This window comes from Rana temporaria, chromosome 3 (assembly GCF_905171775.1).
Source record: "Rana temporaria chromosome 3, aRanTem1.1, whole genome shotgun sequence".
Classification (NCBI taxonomy): domain Eukaryota; kingdom Metazoa; phylum Chordata; class Amphibia; order Anura; family Ranidae; genus Rana; species Rana temporaria.
The window spans coordinates 134,824,525-134,831,982 of NC_053491.1; positions in this window are offsets into that span (position 1 = coordinate 134,824,525).

Here is a 7,458-nt window from a genome sequence, read left to right on the forward strand (position 1 = left end):
TATTTCCGACGATCCACAAACGTACGCGCGGCCGTCGCATTCTCTTACGTTGTCTCTAGTTGGCTTTTTCTGGCGTATAGTTAAAGCTGCTGTTTTGCGGCGTATAGTTAGACTTACCATGTTAAGTATGGCCGTCGTTCCCGCGTTTATTTAAAAAAAATTTTTTTTTGCATAAGTCGTCCGTGAATCGGGATGGATGTAATTCATGTCTATGTTAAAAAATATGACGTCCTTGCGACGTCATTTAGCGCAATGCACGGCAGGAAATTTAGGGACGGCGCATGCGCAGTTCATTCGGCGCGGGGACGCGCTTCATTTAAATGAAACATGCCCCCTACTCGCCGATTTGAATTAGGCGCCCTTACGCCGCGAGAGATAGACTACGCCGCGTAACTTACGGCGCAAATTCTTTGTGGATTTGAAGTTTAAACAAGTAAGTTACAGCGGCGTAGCGTATCTCCCATACGCTGCGCCGGTGCAGATCTCTGTGGATCTGCCCCCCAGTATGCATGAGGTTCTAAAAGACAGCCACAAAGGATTTTAAGCTTCCTCTAATGAACGAGTATGGGCTATCTGGACCTGCATTGATCTATTTCTTTGTTGCTGCTGTTGCAACACCGCACTTCTAGTGCTTGCCATGTCACCAAGATGTAATGCACTGCTGGTGCATTTCCTTTGGATGATCAATAATGGTTCACATACAGTAGTACAACTGAGGCCCCGTACACACAACCGAGTTTCTCAACAGAATTCAGCCAGAAACTCGATCGGAGCCGCATTCTGCCGAGAAACCCGGTCGTCTGTACACATTTGGCCGAGGAAACCGACGAGGATCTCGTCGGGCCAAATAGAGAACATGTTCTCTATTTCCTCGTTAGTCAATGAGGAAACTTGGCTCGCCGAGATCCTCGGCGGCTTCACAAGGAACTTGACAAGCAAAACGATGTGTTTTGCCCGTCGAGTTTCTCGGACGTGTGTACGGGGCCTGACTCTTTTAGTAGGAACCTTCTCATCCTTTTCATCCTCTAAATTAGAGATGGCCATTAAATAACTTCTACCTTCTACTGATGTATACACCAATTCTGAAACTGGTTGTGAGGATTCTGCTGCTCCTGTCACTTGTACTGAAAATTTTAAATAAATTAGATCCAGCACTATTGTGTTTCCAGAGCCTGCAGCGTCCACCGGCTGTTGTTTCCTGGATCTTACTGGAAGTATTACACACTGGGACCTTCCTGCTATCAGAACATCACCTGTATACACTTACTACATGCTCCTTCTCATCCTCTATCTTGTAAGTGTTTTTTAATCCTTTTGGGGATATTAAAATTTTTATTTCTGCACTTAGAGGCTCCTTTGTTTGTTTTTCTGTTTATCATTAGAGATCTCTTTGTCTCTCTGAGTGCGGCCTGAAGTGTTTGAAGATGCCTATCCATTCCAAAACAGACTTTGTTTGCTAGGTCCTGACATCTGGAGCGCCCTTGATATATACTTTTTTTCTGAAAATTTTAAATGCCTCCTCACCAGTCTACATTTTTTGGGACTTTTTGGCAGAGGGTTCCTGATGATGTTGATACCAATGCTGACTGGCAATCGGGACACTGGCTCTGGTGTGTTTAGGGCCCAATCATTTGAATGAGGTATGGTAACTTAATGCATAGCTCAATAGCATGCATTTGTTAAGGTAATGCATCAAAATGTACAGACTCATGCTTTTGGAGCCTCCTACCCCTAAAAAAAGTGAAGGTAGAAGAAATCAGAAATACTGATTTGCATAGTTATTCCAGGTCAGTAAGAAATAATTGAAGCCACTGGATAAGCATAACAGACAATATATTAGCTTTTTTTTTTTAAAGAAGAGCTCAGCAATGATATCGATATAAGTGTTTTCCATATTCATAAGGCATTTAAACCTTTGATTCTTACGTTAGAGGGTATTTTTTAAACTGAAAATGCTGCTGTTACAGATTATACCACAAGAGTGCACTATGACATGACATAAAGTACTGTATTGTCTTTTCTGCAAATAAAATGTCCATACATGGTGTGATTGTTTTTTCTGTATAAGTGTTGTTTTGTGTGATATGGTCTGGGGAATATCTACAGGGAGTTGTATTTAAGAATATCTTGCCTAGATAGGCCTTAAAAATGTTTATTAAAAATAAGATTTAACAGACTAATTTCCTAAACACATTTTGTATCGCATTGATGATTTAAACATACACCCTCCTGACTTATTTCAGCACTGTATATAAAAAAATAAAAAAAAAACACTTGCTTCTCACTATTGCATAGAGTGAAAATGTTTTTCCCTTTTCAAAATTCTGTTGTCTGTGTCCTCTTTACCCACAGTTGGGGGCAGATCCACGTACCTCCGCGCCGGGCGTAGCATATCTAAGATACACTACGCCACCATAACTTTTTTCTTTTTTTTCGAATCCTCAAAGAATTCGCCCTGTAAGTTACGGCGGCGTAGTGTATCTTTGGCGGCGTAATGGCGCGCCATTTAAATCTCTGTGATGGGGGCGTGTTTTATGTTAATACGTCGTGACCCGACGTAAACAACGTTTTTTTTTTTAACTGCGCATGCGCCATCCATGGGGGTATCCCAGTACGCATGCTCGAAATTAACCCGGAACAAGCCAATGCTCACGACGGTGACGTCATTCTACGCAAATCTCTATTCGCGAACGACTTACGCAAATGACATAAAAAATTCAAAATTGTACGCGGGAACGACAGCCATACTTAACATTGAGTATGCCTCATAACAGCAGCTTTAACTATACGCCGGAAAAAGCCGAACGCAAACGACGTAAAAAAATGCAACAGCCGGTCGTACGTTCGTAGATCGCCGTAACTAGCTAATTTGCATACTTGACGCGGAATTCGACGGAAACGCCACCTAGCGCCCGCCGAAAAATTGCAGCTTAGATCCGACGGCGTACTAAGACATACGCCTGTCAGGTCTAGCCGAGATGTCGTCGTTTTGAGGATACAAAACAGAGATACGACGCGCAAAATTTGAAATTACGCGGCGTATCAAGAGAAACGCGGCGTAATACCTTTGTGGATCTGCCCCTTAGTTTTTTCATCAGAACAGAAGAAAGATTTGTCAGTTCTGGGGATAGGCCGAACAACCCCCGGGTTCGGTTCGCACCAGAACGTGCGAACAGGCAAAAAATTTGTGCGAATATGCAAACCCTATTAAAGTCTATGGGACACAAACATGAAAAATCAAAAGTGCTAATTTTAAAGGCTTATATGCAAGGTATTGTCATAAAAAGTGTATGGGGACCCGGGTACTGCCTCAGGGGACATGTATCAATGCAAAAAAAAAGTTTTTAAAACAACCGTTTTTTCAGGAGCAGTGATTTTCATAATGCTTAAAGTGAAACAATAACAATTAAATATTCCTTTATATATCGTGCTTGGGGGGGTCTCCTTTGTCTGCCTGTAAAGTGGTACATCTGTGTGATGTGTAGAACAGTGCCACATTGCAAATTTTTTCGAAAGGAAAAATGTAATTTAAAATAGTTTTTGGCTGTAATGTATTGCCGACACCCGCCAATATAGATAAAAATCAAGGAAAAATGTGGCGTGGGTTCCCCCCTCCCCCCAGTCCATACAAGGCCCTTCATGTCTGGCATGGATTTTAAGGGGAACTCAATGACAAAACAAAAAAAAAACAGCGTGGGGTCCCGGCCAAAATCCATACCAGGCCTTTCGGGTCTAGTATGGATTTTAGGGGAACTCCATGCCAAAATAAAAAAAATGTCATTGGGTCCCCCCAAAATCTCTACCAGACCCTTATCCGAGCAAGCAGCCTGGAGAACAGGATGGTGGGGCGAGCGAGCGCCCCCTCCTGAACCATACCAGGCCTCATTCCCTCAACATGGGGAGGGTGCTTTGGGGTCCCCCCAAAGCACCTTGTCGCCATGTTGATGGGGACAAGGGCCTCGTCCCCACAACCCTGGACCGATGGTTGTGGGGGTTTGCGGGTGGGGGGCTTATCGTAGTCTGGAAGCCCCCTCTGGAAGTGTCAGGTATGGATTTTTTTTAAATTGGCGTGGAGTTCACCTTAAAATCTATGCCAGACCCAAAGGGCCTGGTATGGATTTTGGGGGGAACCCATGCTGTTTATTTTTTTAATTTTGGAGTGGAGTTTCCCTTAAAATCTATACCAGACAATAAGAGCCTGGTATGGACTGGCGGACCCATGCCATTTTTTTTTTTTTTATTCTGTCATAGGGTTCCCCTTAACCACTTCAATACACTGTATTATATACTGTACACTGACTGCACTGTATTTATATATATATATGTTCATACACTAGACTGCCTGCAATGTATATATAGTCTACACTGAATGTAGAGTGTATTTTATATATATATATATATATATATATATATATATATATATATATATATATATTATACATATATATATATATAGATATATATCTATATATATATCTATCTATATGTAGATATATATATAATACACTGCCTGCACTGTATATATAGTCTACACTACACTGACTATATATATATATATATATATATATATATATATATATATATATATATATATATATATATATATATATATATATATATATATATACACACACTAAACTGCCTGCACGCCACTAACTAACCTGCCTCTAGCTAATGTACTCTCAATCATAACACTATATATGGCCAACGTGTAAGCAGCCTTATATAGTGTGGGGTGTGGACTTGCCTTTGACTTGCCTTTGGCCAATCATGGCTCTCATAGCAGAGCGCACTGTGATTGGCCAAAGCATACACGTCAGGTACATGCTTTGGCCAATTAGCAGCCATCAATGTACTGTGATCTTGCAGTGCATTATGGGGTGCTCTGTGGTGCTCGAATTTCAAGCAAACAAACACCCGATGTTCGAGTTGAACTTACATTTGACTCGAACATCGGGACCATCCCTAGTCTGTTTTCAAAAATCTCCCAAAACTGATGCCTATTTTGGTGACAGCTGCCAAAGGTATGATTTTTACTAAGGGGAGATTTTCTCTTGCTTCCTGTCATGTCTCCAAAACAAGAAGTAAAGGAAAATCCCAACACAGTGAGTAATAGAACCCTGAAAGATGTTTTAACCCTTTACCACTCTATAAAATAGTGGGAATTATAGACCAACCAGAAATACTGCTTGGAGGACTGTCTGGAAATGCTCTCTAAAATGCACAAAAGCACACGTTCTATTGCTGTCAAGGAGACAGTTATTAAAGTGATATTAAAGGCTTTCTTTTTTTAAATAACAAACATTTCATACTCACGTGCTCTGTGCAGTGGTTTTGCACAGAGGAGTACCAATCCTCCTCTTCTTGGGTCCCTCCCCTGCGCTCTTGGCACCTCCCTCCTGCTGAGTGGACCCAGAGCAAGCAGCTTGCAATGGGGGCACATAAGCAGGCTTGTTCCCACGCCATGGCTCTGCGAATGGCTCCAACTGCTGTCTCAGCCAATGAGGAGAGAGAGTCCTGATAGAGCTGAGGCACTCATGCCCATCCCTGGATTGAGATGGAGCTCAGGTATTAGGAGGGCTGGGAGGGCTGTTGCACAGAGAAGGTTTCTTTACCTTCATGCATAGAATGTTTGAAGGTAAAAACCCTTGAGCCTTTAGAACCACTTTAAACTTCATACAAGGTGGTATCTCACCCCCTGTGCATGTGATTTTTTTTTAGTAGTACCAGAGACCTGCTTAAGGGGATGTCCTGACAGAGATAAGTTTCTCCACATCTTTTGGAGCTGTAAAACCACTCTGGCAACATGCAGCCACTAATGCAGCAGAAGTACAACTTACTCTGACCTTGCCAAAGTGTCTATTTTTTGCAACACTACCAAATATACCATCCTCATGCCAGCAATTATTAATAATTAATGATATACTTTTTAGTGCTATTCAATGGGTGATAACCCTAATCTGGCACTGTCCCACTGTTCCCTGGTCTCTATTTTTTACAAAGAATGGAGGGTATAATGCTTATGGAAAGAATTTACCATACCATCATGGACACTATGATAATTTATGTACAAAAAATGGAAAAAATGGTTCTCTTATTAAGGGGTTTGTGTATACTGGGTCTGTCAGCGATACAGCTGACTGCAACTTCCTTTGATCTGTGAAAAAATGTAGTTTGATGAGGTTTTAATATGCTGATTACATTTATATGCATCGCTATATGCCTGTTGGTGTATATACTGTAGTTAATTTTCTTTGATTGTACTATACACATGGAGAGCTATGATTGTACGTGATGTAGGCATTCTTTGCCAGATTTCTTTAGCCTGTTTTGTATCATAAATTCTAATAAAAGTCGTTGGCAATTAAAAATAAAAAAAAAACAGTGTTGGCTTTCAGACCACTTTAAGGAAACAACATGTTAAATAATAATTTGACATGTGAGCTTTTGAGAACTACAATGCTCCATAGGTCAAGGGCCTGCCCTGTGTATTTGGGTGCATTCACAATAGGGTGGAAGTTGCAGTGATATTATGTGAAAACTTGCATTTGTAATACCATCAATTGACCAGCAGAGGGCAGTAACGCAACAAACATTTTAGTTTGATCAACGTCTGCTATACTGTATTTAAAATGTCACCTAGAACTTTAGGATTATATAATTAGGAAGAATTAACAAATTTTAGGTATCAATTCGAATTTTCACTTTAATAGTAGGATGTGTGCAAGATTTTTTTGTATTGTCACTATGAGGGATGAATCTTGTGATTTTTTTTCTGGCCTTTTTCAAAGCCAAAGTACAAACTGTTTGTGAAAAAGGGCATGGAGACCTAGGCACTGCCATGAAAACATTCAGGGTAGAGCTAATTTTTTTATTGTGGCTTAAAGAGTAACCTTAAAAATGCACAATTCTCCTAAATACAATGTTTAGGCATGTATTAAACCTGTACTTGAAATGGTGTACCTGTACAAGGTATTAATGTGACATTTTAAAATAAAATAATTGCAACTAAATAACATTTCCCAGTTGACTTTGCTCTGGTTGTAAACAAAGCATCTCTGCTAGACCCTTATCCAGGATAATGGTCTGATATGTTACATAGTTAGTCTGGTTGAAGTCCATACAGTTCAACCAATAGAAGGGAATTTATTTTTATACAATCCTATACACACAATCCTATACGCACAGTTGATCCAGAGGAAGCCACAAATCCCCCCAAAAAAATTTTGATCCAGTTTGATCCAGTTTGATCCAGTTTACTCCTTCCTGAGGCAATGAGATATTCCCTGGATTTGCTTTATAAATATTAGTATTCAGTTATATTATGTGTATCTATTAACAACTCCAGGGGCTAGATTCAGATAGAGATACGACGGCGTATCTCCTGATACGCCGTCCTATCTCTGAGTTCCGTCCGTCGTATCTATGCGACTGATTCATAGAATCAGCTACGCATAG